The sequence below is a fragment of the Zalophus californianus genome, chromosome 2, assembly GCF_009762305.2.
Source record: "Zalophus californianus isolate mZalCal1 chromosome 2, mZalCal1.pri.v2, whole genome shotgun sequence".
In the NCBI taxonomy this organism is placed as follows: domain Eukaryota; kingdom Metazoa; phylum Chordata; class Mammalia; order Carnivora; family Otariidae; genus Zalophus; species Zalophus californianus.
Window position 1 is genome coordinate 188,008,201 of NC_045596.1, and position 18,183 is coordinate 188,026,383.

Sequence of the window (18,183 nt, forward strand, 5' to 3'; positions counted from 1 at the left end):
CAAGGGATCCAGAGGGCAAGAGTTTCTCTTTCAGCATTTCAGCAGGCCCCCTCTTTAGCCATGAACAAGAGGAAGTGAAACATGACGGGAAGAAAGGAAGGAAAGATAAATTAGCTCTGTCTTCACCACGTTTAATTTGACTTTTCAACAAGACTAACACACGCTTGTACTGTCATTTCCCTAGGCTTGGAGGAGACAACAGAAGGGAGTTCAGAGCCTTGAACACACAAGATGTAGCATATGGAGGAAGAAGAATCCCAATCACCGTTTCCTCCTTCCCAAGCCTTCTGAGTCTGATCTGCCTTTGCTTCTGAGAAATGGGCAGTGGGTGACAGGAGGAGGTGGAGAAGAGCTTTCAGAGGAGGAGAGGGGTGTTTAAGAAATCCCTTTCCCGGGACAGCCTTGTTTACACCTCTCCTCTCTCTCCTGTCCTTTTGCTGCTTAGGATAGTCTGGTCTCAGGGTGGGGTCAGGGGGACGAGTAGGAGCTGAACTTCTGCCACATCCCAGAACAAGATGGTGCCCAAAAGCACCCTTCCACTCCCACAGTCAGTGACAAGGGCCAGAGGGATGGATGGGGGTGGGGCAGGGAGGGGGAAGGGTAGAAAAAAGGAGACAAGGAAGCCATTTTGCCTGCTCTTAAATGAAAGGAGCAGAAGGAACTCTGGAAGCTTATCCAAGTTCAGACCACAGTCCATTTCAACAAAGTATGAGGTACTTGGGGTCAAAGCTCCAATGAGTAATAAACATTATTTCCGTGGACCACTGTTGGGAATCTGCACGAAGTGATAGCTGGCTTACGGAGGAGGATTTGAGCTTTCCAGGATCCAGGCTGCTCTCTCCATCTGAAACCCTAAAACTAGCACCCACCTACCTGGTGCCTGGTATTATGAAATGCATGTGACACACAATGTCTCTTGTTTATTTTAGGCAATCGAGGCGCCTAGAGAGTAAATGACTTGCCCAAGGCCACACAGCTAGGAAAGACAGAGGCAGGTCAGTATGACTCTGGGGGAGAAGCCCTGGCTTATTTAACCTGCCCTAGCCCCACCAGTCCCTGTCAGCACTCTCTCAAGCCCCCACCCCAGAAACACACAAGCAAGGCAAAGCAGGGAGCTTATCTAGCAAATAGGTTCAGACATTCTCTTAAGAGCCCCCCCACAGGCTGACACTGTTTCTGGAGCTACCACTGATGACCCAAAGCCCCTACCACATGGCCTCTATAAGCTCCTAAGGAGGAATACTGTGCTTATGGATATGCATTGTATAATAACCTTGACAAACTCAAGTTTTTAGTTTGCGGCACTGGTTCTCAAACCTGGCTACCCAGAGTTACCCGAGGAATTATTTCAAAGAATTGATGTCCAGCCCCCAGCCCTGGAGATTCTGCCTCATACGTATGAAGGGGGCCCAGGAGCTGGTAGTTTTTTAAAAATCTCACCAAGTGATTCTAATGCTCAACAAGAAATGAAAAATACCCAAGAGTAAGAAAAAAATATGACAAAAGAAGAAAAATGTGAGTACAAATTAGGGCCTTTTAAGAATCCTAAGGGAGCATGAATGGTTTGCATAATTTCAATGTTAGAATTCATCTAGATTAGGAAATACATTGTGTTCTGCCATGTCACAAAACATACATCTCAGTCAGCAAGCTGGGAGTTCTTTCGTACTTTATAATAAAGATCAAAGTAATAAAATCAGCAGAAAATGACTTCGGTTTTGAACCAGACCACCATGAAGATGAACACTTTCCCTTCAGTGAATCACAAGTTACTTAGAGCCCTCCTGTGGATTGCTTGCAACTAATCCTAATCAGAAATATCTACCAGCAGCCAAACAGGAAACAGGTCCACTCGTGCAGCCAGAACACAGTATCTGGGGGACGATAGCCAGAAGAGCAACAGGCCTTGTTTGAGGCCACAAGATACGACATGCCGTGGAGGGTGAACTTGAATCTGTCTTTGGGGGAAATTGTCTCACCTGGCTTACTGTCAGTTTGAACTAAGAAAATTAAATCTAGCGATTCAATTAACACTGACTGACTGTAAATCCAGCAGAGACCAGACAACTTAACATTGGGAGACCCATTTAGAGTCAATAAAATTTACTGTGCAAGTACTCAATGCAGGGATTTTGTATCCTGAAAAGTCAGACCCATTCCTTTCTAGGAAAAGTCTGTCCTGAGTACTCTTGGATGCCAGCTCAGTGCCACAGGCATAATGGAGCTGCTGTTGCAGGAGTCCCCAGAGGACGGGAAGGGCCAGCAGAGCCATGGAGAATACATCTGAGAGGCTTTGAAGGTCACCACACAACTATATGTGCACCTGCTGGGATGGACCACAAGCATCTTCTATTTCTTTCCCTGTAAATGTGGAATGTCCCTACCCCAGCAAAAGGCTGCTATCCCAAGCAAGAAATGTTAGGCATCAAACCTTCAGACCCTGGTTGGGTGATGGGAGGGGGAAGATGAACTTTTAAAGCTTAAGAACCATGACAGCTAGAGGGTATTATGCTAAGGGAAATAAGTCAATCAGAGAAAGACAATTATCATATGATCTCACTGGTATGTGGAATTTGAGAAACAAGGCAGAGGATCATAGAGGGAGAGAGGAAAAAATAAAACAAGATGAAATCAGCGAGGGAGACAAACCATAAGAGACTCTTAATCTTAGGAAACAAACTGAGGGTTGCTGGAGGGGAGGGGGGTGGGAGGACCGGGTGGCTGGGTGATGGGCATTGGGGCGGGTGTGTGTTGTGGTGAGCGCTGTGTGTTATGTAAGACTGATGAATCACAGACTGTACCCCTGAAACAAATAACACATTGAATGGTGATTTTTTAAAAAGGCCAAAAAAAAAAAAAGAACCATGACAGAATTCATAAAGGGCAGCAAAAATTTTTTTTAAACTTTTGTATGTCAAAAATTAAACAAAGTTAAGTCAAATTGACTCCCAAACGACAACAAAAACACACTGAAAAGAATTACAGTACACATGACAAGTGGCAAAAATCCTTAAACTTAAAAAAAAAAAACATTTGAATCAGTAAGAAAATCATCAAGGCCTTAGTAAATAAATGGATAAAGGGCATAGATTACTATATAGAGATATTTAATAAACACACAAAATAATTCTATACTATATATAAAATATACGTTATATAACACATACAATAATTCTGTAATTTCAGGAGTAATCAGAATTGCAAATGAAGAAGATCCTAGTTTTGTCTCACAGATTGGGAAAGGTTGTTTTCAGGAGCTGTAGCGGGAAGATGTCAGGGGTATTCCCCCAGTGGAAGTCCACCCACCTGGCAGGACACCACAGGAGGAGAGACGTGACTGACCTTGTGAAATTAGTGTGTCCTACTGAGAACAATTTGGCACTGTATATAAGAATCTTGAAAAATAGGCATAACCTTTACTCCAGCATGGCTTTTCAAATGTTTTCCCAAATTATTTATGAAGTAATAACGCATGCACATGTTTAAGAAATCAAAAGGTGCCAAAGGGATGATAATGAAAAGCAGCAATTTCATGCTTTGTTCTTTTCGGTCCTCCCGGCTTGATTCCAGGCTTGCAATCCTAGGCTTGATCTTCTAGCAGGTTTTTTTCTCCCCCTCTGATATTTATCTCCATATTCTGTCCAAAACCATTATGTTTACAACACTCTCCCTTACATTTTTTAGACACTATCTATTGACTTCTTGGGCCCACTCCACCTGTCTTTTCCTCTCCTGTGATTCTTTCACAGATTTTAGAGTGATCAGTGTTTAGAATATTATTGTGTCAACATTGTTTACTTTGCCATATTATCTCCTCTCTCAATAGCCATGTGTTTTCCCTGAGTTAACAGTTATCTTGTTTTTTTCTCACTTACAGTTTTCTGTATATTGTTGACCTTAAAAATAAAACTGTTATTTTACCAGCAAAAATGGGTCCATCCAGGAAGAGCAAAGAGTTGCACTTTGTGATATGCAAGCTATGGCAAAACCATGGGCAAGACCAGAGAACAAAGGAGGGGAACACTCTTTTCTAAGGGGGGAGAGGGGAGTTGGGAGGGCCTGTTATAAACAAAAAGTTCACTGGAGTAAACTGGGAGTTTGGAGTGGCTTCTCATTGGCTGAGTTACGACAGTCTCTCATTGGCTGGGCTGTTGCTGGGCAAAGAGAAAAACTTTCTTCCACCTGCTGGGGGAGTAAAGTACAGACTTCCTCCTGTTGGGTGGGCAAAGGGCTGCAAGGAGTGGTAGTCCATGAAAGCACCCCCTTCTGGCCCCATGACCCCATTTCAAATGAGGTTCCCTTCATTCAGTTTCACAATATTGATCCTTAATGATTTCCCAATGCTCTTCCCCATGTGCCATACATGAACATGAGCAGCCATCTCTGTGACAACATGATATCCATTTTACCACATACTTCACATCCTGCAAAACTGTGTACTAAATGCCCCCAGGGCTCATGGAAAAAAAATGTTTCTCAAAACCTGTGCCACTTTATAATCAGAGCAGTATCAAAAACAATAATTGGTACCTTCACCGGAAATTCAGGTGGGTAGCTCAAAAAGGCTGGAAGCTGCTTAAAAGATGTGAAAAAGAAATGGTGGCTCACGGGTAGGCACTGAGATGATACAAGTGGAGGTGGAATTCTGAACACATTTAAAATTTTTCTTAAAGTTGAAAAGGATTCTGGGAAGATGATGATGGCAGATGACAGTTTGCTTTTTTTTACATCTTCCTGAATGCCCACATTAAAAGGCAGGACAACTGGACAGCAAAATCAGAACCCATGGGCAACATTCGCAACAAAATGAGGTTACAAAATATCTTCAAGAACCCCAAGATTCAAGTGGATGGGGACAAAGGAGCAACACCCCTGAAGCCTGCATCATGTCAGTGTTTGTGAGGGAAGAAGCAGACCAGAAGCAAGGGAGCATCTGATGGACCTAAGAACAAGGTCAAGATAATCAATGTGCATTCACTGAAAAGCAGGAAATATCAATGTGAAGTCAACAGCTGAAACTGAGTGGGCTTTGGCCAATCCAATGGAGGGAGTGAGTGAAGTCTATCCACTATGAACGCCTGAAACTGATGAGCCAGGGCTCACTTCTAGGACAAGGCCCAAACCTGAGGAGAATTGGCTGGGAGTTCAATCAGAATCCGGCAAGATAGGGACAATAGAAATGAGGGAAAGAGAAGGTCCAGACAAGCATGGCAGGAAAAAAGAGTCAGGAATTCTAAGAAAGCAAGCCTCTGTATTTTTGAATATTACATGAAACCAACAGAAGAAGGTACTGTATAAAATTTAAAAAACTATCCGGAACCACATCTTCTAACGTGTAGATTAACCAATTTCATATAAAAATGTGAGATGTATTAAAGTCATACTAAGTCTAAAGTCATCCCATACTAAGATACTATTTTGAAATGACAGGAGCAGAATAACAGTGCAACAGTCAATGAAAGGACGCTAGAAAGGCCTGATTACAAAACAGATCAAAACCATCACTTACTATTTCAAGATGAACTAAAATTCATGAAGAAAACAATGTAAGATATGAAAGAACAACATAAATCAAGTCATAAAAACTAAGAAAGGATTGAACTCAAGAAAGAATATAAGACAAAGAAAAATCATTTCAGAATTGAAATTTAAACTAGACGGAACAAAAAGTTAATACAACAGGTAATACTTTAGGAGGAAAAGAAGGTTAAAAAGGGCAAATTTTTTAAAATCAAAATTAAATTAAGAGATTAAAAGATTCAACAGAAAATGACAAATACAGAAGATAGGCTAAGAGCGTGAAGCATACATTAATAGGAATCTAAGAGGAAAATAAAGCAAAGGAATGGAACAAATATTAAAACCACAAAGCAAATTAAAGAAAAGAAATTAAAGGAAAAATTGACACCATAGACCAAAGGAATACTCCACGTCCCTGAGAATATCAACCAGAACTGTGAATGTCAAAAGCAGAAATTACTGGATTTTAAGAAAAAATAAAAATCTTTTGGGTATCTAAGCAAAAAGAGGAAGTAATTTATAATGAAAAAGACTTTTCAAACACAAAACTCATGGCAGAAGAAAACAGACTAACATGTTTGTGACACTAATAAAAACATGTGAGCCAAGGATTTTTATAACCAGCAAAACTGACTTTCAAGTATGAAAGGTTTGAACTGTTATCTTCATGACTGAATTTAGGCAACACCGAGCTCATGAGTCTTCCTTGATGAATCCATTAGATAACACACTTCAGACAACCAATATGGCCAGGGAAACACTGACATAGGCCCGGGAATGAAGTAACAGTTACTACCCAACAGGGGAGGGAGTGCGGCATGCTGTGGCTATGTGCTTTGACACCGTAGGCAAGGAATAACAGTTTTCAAATGGGGGGGGGAAGGTAAATAGGGGGCATATTCTCTCCCCCCAAATTAACTATTATCAGCCATCTTACTGGTGGTGGGATATTTGGATTGCTATTCTGAGACTACTGTGTAAGTAATGGAGCTTAAAGCATATGAGTCAATATGGGATATTCAAACTCTATCACTCCTGTATCGAGAACCAAGATTCCCCGTGTGGAAGAAAGGAGATGCAGATAAAAACTAGAAGAGGTTAAATAAAACCTGTATGTCCTGAGTATGAATTTGAGGCATCGGTAAAAAGTCTTAGAGATTTTATCTTTAAATATATTTTTTTCTAGCTCTGTCCACTAAAGACTTAGAAGCAATTACATATCCAGTAACATTCCTAGCGTCTACGTTATGGTTTTCAAAATACCACTTCCCACTAAATCAAACCAGTGTTTCTTGAAGAAAAATTGATTTCATGTCATCTGAAATATGCACCAGGAAAAAAAAAAAAAAGGGCAAGGAAAAACCTAAAGAAAACGCGGCAAAAAATAGCGGTTGTTTCTGGAGATGGTAGGTGATTTTCATTTTCTCCTTTATGCTTTTTGTATTTTATAAGTTTTCTGTAATGAACCTCTGACTGAAAAAAAACTGACCTCTACAATAAAAAAGACAGCAAACAAAATTATGTGATGAAAACCCACATATAAAAATAAAATAAATAAAGTATATGTTTTGAAAGAAGATCATCAAGTAGCCAAAAGATAGCAATTCAAAATCTTTTCTAAGGGAGCCCTTGTCTGAGGTAGTTATGCACACATTTGTCTCTCCTGACAGAAAGATTCCTTTAGTCTATAGGCCAAGATGGTCTGGGACCACGTTATGAAATGTACAGCCCTGGGTTGCCCGTGTGAGACTCAGAGCTCTGCCAGAACCTGTTGCAACCCTGAAGTATAACGAACTTTCTGTCAGTTCTGTAGGGGAGCAAGAGAATGTAGGTGGGGCAAGACTTCAGCTTTCACTCCAAATGCTTATCCCTTGGTTCCTGGGGATTGGGATCTATAGATAATTTCCTTCCAGAAGACATAGTATTTTAAATAAATATGAAATGGAAGAACGCACCTCCCACCAGGAGTCTGCCAACAAGAGCATACGCTAATCCTATCTCTTCACTGAGGCAGGAAGTTGACACCGCCATCGTTGGTAAAATGCTTTTATCCAACCTATTATTTCCCAATAGGTTTCAATGACCACAGCAGATGCCAGTGGTCAGGGAAGTGAAGGCACAGGAAAGGCTGCCAAAGAAAGAAGTGATTTAGACCCCAAATTTCTTTGCCAATCAACTACCAAACGTCTTGATTTCCCTCCTGCAAAATGAAGGCCATTTCACTTGTTATTCATTTCGCAGGGCTGCAGTGAAGGTTACGAGGTGTCCATAAATACTCTCAAGGCTCTGGAGAAAGTGTCTGTATAAGCAGAAGGTGTAACACACACACACACAGCTTTATCTCGGCATGCACAAAAAGAGAGGGGGAAAGTTCAAAAGAGGGGTCCGAGTCTTAAAAATACACCACAGCGCCATTTCTCAGTTGTGGCAGGTGTTATTTAGGTCAGTGGATACAATTGGCTGAGAGCGCGGTGCTGCTAAAGAATAGGCCAGAGACTGATAAGCAGCCTCTGGAGCAGGCTCCACAGGCCAGGGATGTGTGTGCACCTGAGCTGTCCCATGGCCTGACTGCAGAAAACCAGATGTTCCTGGACAAGACAGCACACACTGTTCGAGGGGCTGTGCTCATGTTCTTAAACTTCAGGGTGTATGAGAATCGCCTGGTGATTTTGAGAAAAGGCGAACTCCAGATCTTACCTCTGGAAATGATCATCGGGTGATCTGGAGCTTGCCCAGGAACCTGCACTTCAATAAGCCAACTCTAATGTCTCCCAAGCTTTGAGAATCACTGGTCTAAATTTTATAGTCTGAAGGTTTGTAGTGAACTGACACCTCTGAAGGCAGAGATGGGCTGGGCCTTTCCAAATTCTAAATTTTGCTTGAGAGTGGACAGTGGAGAGGACACGGGAAGCAAAATTTTCTGGGGCAAACTCCACATCTCCACATCACTATTAAATACAGTCACCTGTGTACCCAGAGCAGCAAATGGTAGCTGGCTGAGGTGATGCAGTCAGTTGGAGTAGATAAATATTCTATATTCATGCTGTCTCATATGTGGCTAGTGGAGCCACATGCAGCTACTGAGCACTTAAAACGTGGTTAGTCAAAACTAAGATTTAGAGTAAGTGTGCAGAGTGTTGAAAAAGAAACCCAAAGTTGATGGCATCACAATTCTGGACTTCAAGCTTTATTAGATGGCTATAATCACCAAGACAGTGGCACAAAAAGACACACAGATCAATGGAACCAAGAACAGAGAGCCCAGAAATGGACCCTCAACTCTGTGGTCCACTCACCCTCGACAAGGCAGGAGAGAATGTCCAATGGAAAAAAAGACAGTCTCTTTAACAAATGGTGTTGGGAAAATTGGACAGCCACGTGCAGAGGAATGAAACCGGACCATTTCCTTACACCACACACAAAAATAGACTCCAAATGGATGAAAGACCTAAATGTGAGACAGGAGTCCATCAACATCCTAGAGAACACAGGCAGCAACCTCTGAGACCTTGGCCACAGCAACTTCCTGCTAGACACATCTCCAAAGGCAAGGGCAACAAAGGCAAAAATGAACTACTGCGACTTCATCAAGATAAAAAGCTTTTGAACAGCAAAGGAAACAGTCAACAAAACCAAAAGACAACCGACTGAATGGGAGAAGGTATTGGCAAATGTCTTATCAGATAAAGGGCTAGTATCCAAAATCTATAAAGAACTTATCAAACTCAACACCCAAAGAACAAATAATCCAATCAGGAAGTGGGCAGAAGACATGAACAGACATTTCTCCAGAGAAGACATCCAAATGGCCCACAGACACATGCAAAAATGCTCAACATCACTCAGCATCACAGAAATACAAATCAAAAAACCACAATGAGATACCACCTCACACCCGTCAGAATGGCTAAAATTAACGAGTCAGGAAACGACAGATGTTGGCGAGGATGCGGAGAAAGGGGAACCCTCCTACACTGTTGGTGGGAATGCAAGCTGGTGCAGCCACTCTGGAAAACAGTATGGAGGTTCCTCAAACAGTTGAAAATAGGGCTACCCTACAACCCAGTAATTGCACTATTAGGGATTTACCCAAAGATACAAATGTAGTGATCCAAAGGGGCACTTGCACCCCAATGTTTATAGCAGCAATGTCCACAATAGCCAAACCATGGAAATAGCCCAGATGTTCATCAACAGACGAATGAATACAGAAGATGTGGTGTATATATACAATGGAATATTACTCAGCCATCAAAAAAAATGAAACCTTGCCATTTGCAATGATACAGATGGAACTAGAGGGTATTATGCTAAGCAAAATAAGTCAATCAGAGAAAGACAATTCTATGATTTCACTCATATTGGAATTTAAGAAACAAAACAGAAGATCATAGGGGAAGGGAGGGAAAAACAAAACAAGATGACTTCAGAGAGGGAGACAAACCATAAGAGACTCTTAATCATAGGAAATAAAGTGAGGGTTGCTGGAGGGAAGGGAGGTTGGGGGAATGGGGTCCCTGGGTGATGGGCATTAAGATGGGCACGTGATATAATGGCAGTGGGTGTTATATAAGACTGATGAGTCACTGAACTCTACTTCTGAAACTAATAATACATTATATGTTAATTAATTGAATTTAAATTTAAAAAATAAAGTGCAAAAAGAATATAAATTATTTAATTAATTTTTTGCTATTCATTACATGTTGAAATGTCTTAGAAATGTTGTATAAGGTGAAATATATTATTAAAATTAATTTCACTTTTTTCTTTTTCCTTTTCTACATGAGGTTACTAGAAGTCAACCAGGGCCAAAATTATTTCATTTATTTTCCTATTATCCGCCCCCAGGGCCAAAATTACTTTGTTTGTTTTCCTAGTATCCTTGAAGCAGCCCGAAAGAGGATATTATTTCGTTTCATGTAATCTGCTCATGGAAAAATATTCTGAAAGCAGTAGGCCATTTTGCCTGGTTTGAGGTGACTAGAAGTTTTTAAATGGTTCATGGGATTCACATTATATATATATTTTTTCACATTCTATTTCTATTGGACAGTACTGTTTTAGGTCAGTATGCTGTCTGGGTTCTAACTGATAGAATTCCTTGATCTTGGAGTGTGCTCCTTCGGGATAGTACGAGTGTGCCAGGACTCCCTTCCTCACTGCTGTCGGAGCCGGGTGACCAAATCATAATGGCCCCTCCAGAGAAAAGAGGAGCTAGGCCTGAGCCAGCTCACTCATTAGTCCAAAAAGCCTGCCAGACGTAAATACCCTCACACTATGGAGGGTCAAAGGGTATAAATCAATGAATAACTGAAAAGATAATAGAAACCCCAACAATGTCCAAAGCTTGTGACCATAGAGGGTTACAGAGCAGCTCCAACTCCTGGTGCCCTGTCCCTACCGATCCTATGGGGAGGGACGCAGAGAAGGGATGAGGGAACTGGTATCTCAGCTCTAGAGAGGGCACGAGCAAATGGGGGCCATCTTACTTTCTCCCTGGAGGAGACCTGGTCCCTGATACAAGCCTATCCAGTAAGTACTATCAGCAGTAACTTGAAAATACATTTTGGAGGAGTTTTGTTCTTTGTTTTTTGTTTTTAATTTAAAGCAAGTCATTACATTTTTATTCAGGTTCTTTTATCACTGGCCCAGATGCCAATAAAGATACGATGAAAGCACTAACAAAATTCTTTTCAAATGACAGAAGGAGCAGAGGTAAATTTGTAGGTTATTTGGGAGCATGACAAATTTTACACCTAGAGAAAAGTGTAAGAAGAAGAGAGTCTCACCTTGTTGACTAAACTAGAACTGAAAATAAAGATTCAGATGTCTCCTGCCTTCCTGGCTGCTTTGGGTGCCATGGAGCCCAAAAACTCTAAAAAGATTCTAACACTCCCTCCACCCTCCATCTTTCTGGTGAGCTTGTTTGAACTTCTCTTGCTGTTGCCTTCTGTCCTAGCGGTTTGAGAGACACCCGCCAAACCCCGACAAACTTTCTGCTTGAATCACAAGATCCTGGGGGTCATCCAGACCTAAGTCTCAAGCCAGTGGCCCAGGTGACTTCACTGGGGTGGCCCAAATTGTAACAGGCAAGAGCTGCAGTTCATAGCACCCAACCACCACCATCACCACCACTCAAAAAACAAACCAAAAAACCCACAAACACAAAATAAATAAAACCCTCAACTTTTTAACACCCAACGTTCATAGCATCTTAGCAGGCTTTTGCTTCAGGTGTGACCTCATTTACCCAGCAGAAGGAACTGGACCGGACTAGAAATTATATTAAGTCATAGAGAGGGAGACTGTACTTGGCCCTGCTCAAATCGGCTAGCTCACGGGACAGCATTCGGGGGGTTCCACGACCTCCTAGTCTTGCACCGAGTTCTGCTAAATTGAAGGTGGCGATCTAGTTTAAGCAGTAGTGTGTCAGAGAGGTCACAGGCATGCTTCACAGTCCCATACTCCAGGTGGCAATGAGGTATTCCTCCGCCATGCGGGTCAGAGGCCAAAGAGTTGCCCAAGTCCACCATTTTTGTTTTACTCACTGTGGATTTTCTGACAGGAACTGGGAATCTGGTTGAAAATTACCAGGCGTATAGATAAGGTTTCCTCATTAAAGTCTCATAAAACCATGCAAATAAATCATTGCAAGTGGGGAGAGAAAGAAAATCTTCTGTTTAGACTTTTCCATGACCATTTAGGCCAATTATTTTTCCTCTTCCAGCCCAGTGACTTTATTTTCAGCCAGCATAGGGCTTGATAATCAGAGGAAAGAATTTAGAGACCTCACAGAACTTTTCTGATTTCAAGTTAATGGTTTGGTATGTCAAGGCCAGGCCAGGCCTGGCAGAATAAATTATGGGAGTGCAGCTGAGGAAACACAGCAGAGGAAACCCATGTAATACATGTCTGCAGATAGGATAGAAACATAAATAAATACTACAGTTTCAAGGAGATCCAAGGGGTCCATTTTGCCTGTCCCGGGGAGCAAAGCTATTAGGGTCACAGGAGCAGTGACAGTTCCAACGGAGAGTCCACTAGAGATGGGAAGAGACCACCCTCGCCCCTCCCTCTGCAGGGGTGTGTCTTCCTTCTCTGAGCTTTTCGGCCAGGCTGTAGGGAGCCCTGTGCAGCGCAATTTCTCCCAGGAGCTCCTTTTCAGGCATTTGCCAACTCTGCCAAAGGCCTGGGGGCTTTCTGATTTTTTTTTACCCCAATTTCTCTGGTCCCAAGTCCCAACTTTGCAAATATTTTGCTTTCTCCAGAGCCAGTCTGACCAGTCAATCAGAAACAATGGTGTTACTGGATCAATAGCTGTTGGCAATGACCTTCAAGGTTTCACCCAAGGTTCCTGAGAAATATCTGACCCTTGAGATGTTATGACCTTTCCCAGGGGGCCTGCAACCTACTTCCTGATCAGAATGTCCTAGGAGAAAACACACTCTGAAGTCAGTTACTAATTTCAGACTGCAACGACTCCAGATTAGTCATAAACCAAGTTATTAAAATGAAGAGACCCAGGGCAGATTGCTGGGTGGCAGGGTGAATGACCAGCCTGGTTTGTCAGGGACGTGGGGTTTCCAGGAGCTCGGACCTTCAGTGCAAAAACTGGACAAACCTAAACAAGCTGGTCACCCTACTGAGGGGCCCAGAGACATTAACTGGAACCGCACACGATGCTCATTTTGCTCTTTTCTAAGAGACTGGAACATTTTTTTAGACAGTGACTGCCAAGTCCCTGACCATAAAGATTTTGATATAAGCCTATGAGCCTACTTGCTCACCTTCACTGAAAGTACAATGCATGCATGAAGTCCCAGCTGAAAGGCTCACGTGTCCCTAAACGCCTCTGTGACTTCAAGTTACTGTCTTCGTCCGCTTGGGCTGCCGTAACAAAAAGCCAGACTGGGTGGCCTAGACAACAGACATTTACCTTCCCACAGTTCTGGAGGCTGGAAATTCAAGATCAAGGTGACGGCCAATTTGGCTTCTGGTGAGGGCTCTCCTCCTGGGTGCAGATGGCCACCTTCTCATGGTGTCCTTACACGGCCTTTCTCTGTGGGTGCGCACGGAGAGAGAGAAAGCAAGCTCTCTGGTGTCACTTCTTATAAAGACACCAATCCAATCAGATCTCGTTTGACCTCAACTATGCCCTTTGAATCTCATTTGACCTCAATTATGCCCTTCGAGGCTCCATTTCCAAATACAGCTACACTGGGGGCTGCAACATATGAACCGGGGGAGACGCAAACCTTCTGTCCCTAACAGTTATGTCACTCAAGTGGAGGAACTGACCAATTTTAAGTCCCCATTCTTAAAGATCCATGGAGAAAACGGACATGGCAGCTCTTGGTAGAGCAGAATGCCCTGGACAAGTTGCTCATACTGTGATGATCCACCATCAGGATGATGTTCTACTGAAAACACCCATTTCCTCTTGTCCAACTTTCTAAGTGTGCTTCCAATCAACGCCTTTTGTATGCTGCTTGTCATCTGCCACCTGTGCCTTCAAATGACTCCCAGGACAGCCTCCCCCGGACTCAAACTGCCCGATACTGCTGCCAGACATCCTCTGCGTCCGCGTGTTCTGCCCTCCCTCCCCTCTGCCTTCAGGCTCCAGGACTGCAACCAGAAGGGTGGGCTGATGGAGAGAGAAAAGGCGGTGCTCTGGAATCCAGAGTCGGGACCACGCTCCCCTCTTGTTACCTGGCAACACCTCCAGATGGACTGTCCTGCACATTTGAAGCTCCCGGCCCAGAAAGTTCATTTCCATATAATTGTGGTAAAAGCCTCCAAATACCCAGATAACTTTATTCAACTCCCTCTTAGTCTCATCTGATAAGGAGGTGTGGCCTATTTTTCTCTCGTCTCAGAAGTTTTCATGTGCTATGTCCATGTGCTATATACAAGGAGTTGTTCACTGAAGGACTCCTCAAGTGTTGCCATGTGTAGTGAGGAGGACCCTGGGCATCACCTCTCCATTGTCTGGATCTATCTTGTTACCTTTTGTCTGCAGTTGAAAATATCCAGGCAAAAATAGTCCTAAATCTAAGTGTCAAGAGCCCAGCCTGAGTTCCTCGCTTACTTGAATTTTCATGGAAGTGACAGTAGGACTATTTTCATAGGTTTTGAAGCTATAACTTCGGGGCTTTCATTATCTGCCATGTATTAAATGGATTCCCTCCCTCTGTTAAGGGTTATGTGCCACACTGTAGAGGACCGATCTGTGTTCATTGCAAGTAGCTTAACTATCCAGATAAAGTACCCCATGCAGAACGTCGTGGCCACTCTAGGGAATGTTAAGGTGAATGACTACGTGAAGATTTGACTCTGCTATCTGCTCCTGCATTCATGCTCTTGGTCATACTGACTATGAGTTCAGGACCGATGAAACTGGGATGAGCTTTAAATAGGAATTCAAGCAGACAGGAACTGTTGGCTACTCATGGGAAGGTATCTGGCATTCCAGCAGGAACTTTGGTTCTGCTGTGAATGGGGGTCGTACCCTGTGGATGCTGCTGCAGCAGAGGTAGGCTTTCAGCACACACCCTGTGAATATGTGTGCCTATATTTGGACCAGTGCACTGCTGAACAGACAGCAAGGCTATTCAAACCTTCAAGGTTGGCTGTGTCTACACAAACATCCACTTGGTTATATAAGCAGCACAATTCAGTCATGGGAACATGATTTTTCGAAACTTAAAACACTCAGAAAAGGAGACAAAAAGAGCCACTTTACAGCAGAGAAGCCTGGCAAACGCTGCTTTAGCTAGGTGACAAGGTGAAGATCAACAGTCATATATTATGTTGAGATGTACCCTCAACATGATGTGATGAAAATGGCACATTTGTCACCTTCCTTTCAAAAACCTACAACCCTAATCATGAGAAAAACATCAATCAAATTCCAATAATGGGACATCCTACTATAGGCCTGACCCAAACCCCTCGAAACTATCAAGGTCATCAAAAAACAGGGACAGTCAGAAGCTGCCACAGTCAAGGGGAGCCTAAGGAGACAAGACATCTAGATCTAAAATGAGATCCTGGATGGGATCCCAGAACAGAAAGAGGACATTAGGTAAAAACTCAGGAAATCTGAATATACTATGGAGTTTAGTTAATAATAATGTATTGATATTGGTTCATTGATTGTGATAAAGATACCGTATTAACGTAAGATGTGGATGATAAGGGAAATTGTGTGAAGGGCATAGCGTATTCCTATAAACTCGGTACTAACCATCTGTATTATGTGCTTCACTTTCCTTTAAACCTAAAACTGTTCTAAAATAAAGTCTATTAACAATCATAAAGCATATATAAGGTGGTGGACCTAGTTTGCCAAGTGAAGGAATGCATCAAGAATAAATAAAATACGTATTTTTTTATTTGTTATACCTCAATAGACCTTCAAGGCATTATGCTAAGAGAAATAAGTCACAGAAAGACAACTAGTCTATGACCTCATTTCTATGTGGAATCTAAAAAAGAAAAAAAAAAACAAGCAAACAAACAAACTCACAGATACAGAGACAAGATTAGATTGGTAGTTGCCAGAGATGGGGAGCGAGGGGGGCGGACAAAATGGGTGATGGAGGTCAAAGGGTACAAACATCCAGTTAAGATAAATAAGTCCTGGGGATGCGATGTACAGTACAGTGGGGAAAAAAAAGAATAAATAAAATAGTACCATACCCTTCAACATGGAAGCAAGGAGTGAACACTTAATAATCCTACTAAGTTTAATGTTTCTTACTTTACATAATGTGCAAAGTGGTGCTTTAAAATAATAAATGAAGAGGTCAGACACAGAGGTCCCATATCGTATGAGTCCATTCACGTCTAATTTCCGAAGTGGGTAAGTCCACAGATAAAGAAAGCAGATCAGTGGTTGCCAGGGCCCAAGGGGACGAAGGAATGGGGAGTGACTGCTGATAGGCCTGGGCTTCCTCTTATGGTGATGAAATGTTCTGGAACTAGACAGAGGTGATGCTGGTCTAACACTGTGAGTGTACCGAATGTCCGTGAGTTGTTCACTTTAAAATGGTCCATTTTATGTGAAGTGAATTTTACTTCCATCAAAAATCATTCGTGATGATGAAATAATTTAATAATTTTAAAATAAAAAATTTTTAAAGAAAATTAACATGATACTAGAATAGTGATACCTAAATAGCGATTTTACTTATCGGCTATTTATTCTTTGTCAGAATTCTGAATGTTCACTTAGCATGATTGTGAAACTGTGAGTGACCAGTTAGAAAATACAAGTCATTTTCATGAAGAAGTCAGGAAGCCATTGTTAAGTCAAAAAGGGGGTCTGAGCCCAGAATCAGGTTTGTGTCCATGGATGTCGTCGGCCAGAGGGCTGGCCCGACTTCCCAGCCCCGGCTCTGTCGTTCAGTGGCGGGGAGTCTTCAGCAGTAACTTGAAGTTCCCGGTGTTCACTGTCTTTGTAAACCGAGAAACGAGAGCCAGGGAGAAAATTCTGAGTGTTGCAAGCAAAACGTGAGCTCACCGGTGCGTGTGAATGTTGGCAGGGATGAGAGAGAGGAGTGGGGCAACGGGCGCAGGGGTAATCCCCTCCCACTAAACGGCCTCTGGCTGTGGCCCCCCCGGAACCCCGGAGGGGGAGCTGTGCCCTGCTGCAGGGGAGGTCTGCCGGCCAACGCCGCTGCTCCACGGTTTCTCCAGGAGCTTAGCCTGTGACAGCAGGGCCTGGGGAATGGGATCCAATTTAATCTGGTGCCTGGTGTCCTGGGTTCTCCTCCCCTTTCCAGCAGCCTCTCCAGACAGCCGGCAGCAGAGGAAGGTGAGTGCTCTCTGCCGCTGCAGGCCAGCTCGGACAACTCAAGACTGCAGCGTGTGAAGGGCGTAGGGGAGAAGGGTGGGCGCTCCAGAGACTGCAGGTGCACCTCTCCCTGCTCCTGGCCAGCCGATGCTGGGTGAGGGTGGACGGACCCCACCGGGAAGGTCACCCCCCAGAGGACAGGCCCGCTGCTGCCGCCAGACTATGGCAGGAGGGACCTGTCCTCTCCCATGCAGGTACTCGCCTCTCCCCACAGGACCATTCCAGGGGGAGGCGCCCAACGCGACAGTTGCCGCCCCCCCATCCCAACATGTTACTAACCCATCTGTCCCGGAGGTGGAGAGCAAGGCAACGCCTCCCCACGAATGGCCGCATTACCTGACTCAGAGCTCCCCCTTCTGTCACTCCGTCTAAACACCAGCGCTGCCCTCATGTCCAGGTTCAGGTCAAGAGGCAGACATATAAAATTTTTAGCACCTCCAACAATGATGAGAGATAACAGAAAGCATGGCAGAAACGGAGTCTGGCACCTATTTACCAACCCAAGCGAGAAGTATTTATCACTCACCTTCTGCAATGTGCCTCCGGAGGCTGGGAGAACAGGCACACGTGAAAAGCTGCTAGATATTACTTTAGACATAAAATGGCCATGAGTTACAGTCAGATATCACGGAAGTAAGAAAATGTCGGCCCTTTAAAGTAATGATAATAAGAAAAACATCTTGAACATTTCGCATATCTTTCTCCTAACATAATGTAGCATAACAGGGTGGCATCTTGTGAATATGGCTTTCTAGACATTTGTTCATTCATTTATTCAACGAACGTGTGTCACACGTTTAAGC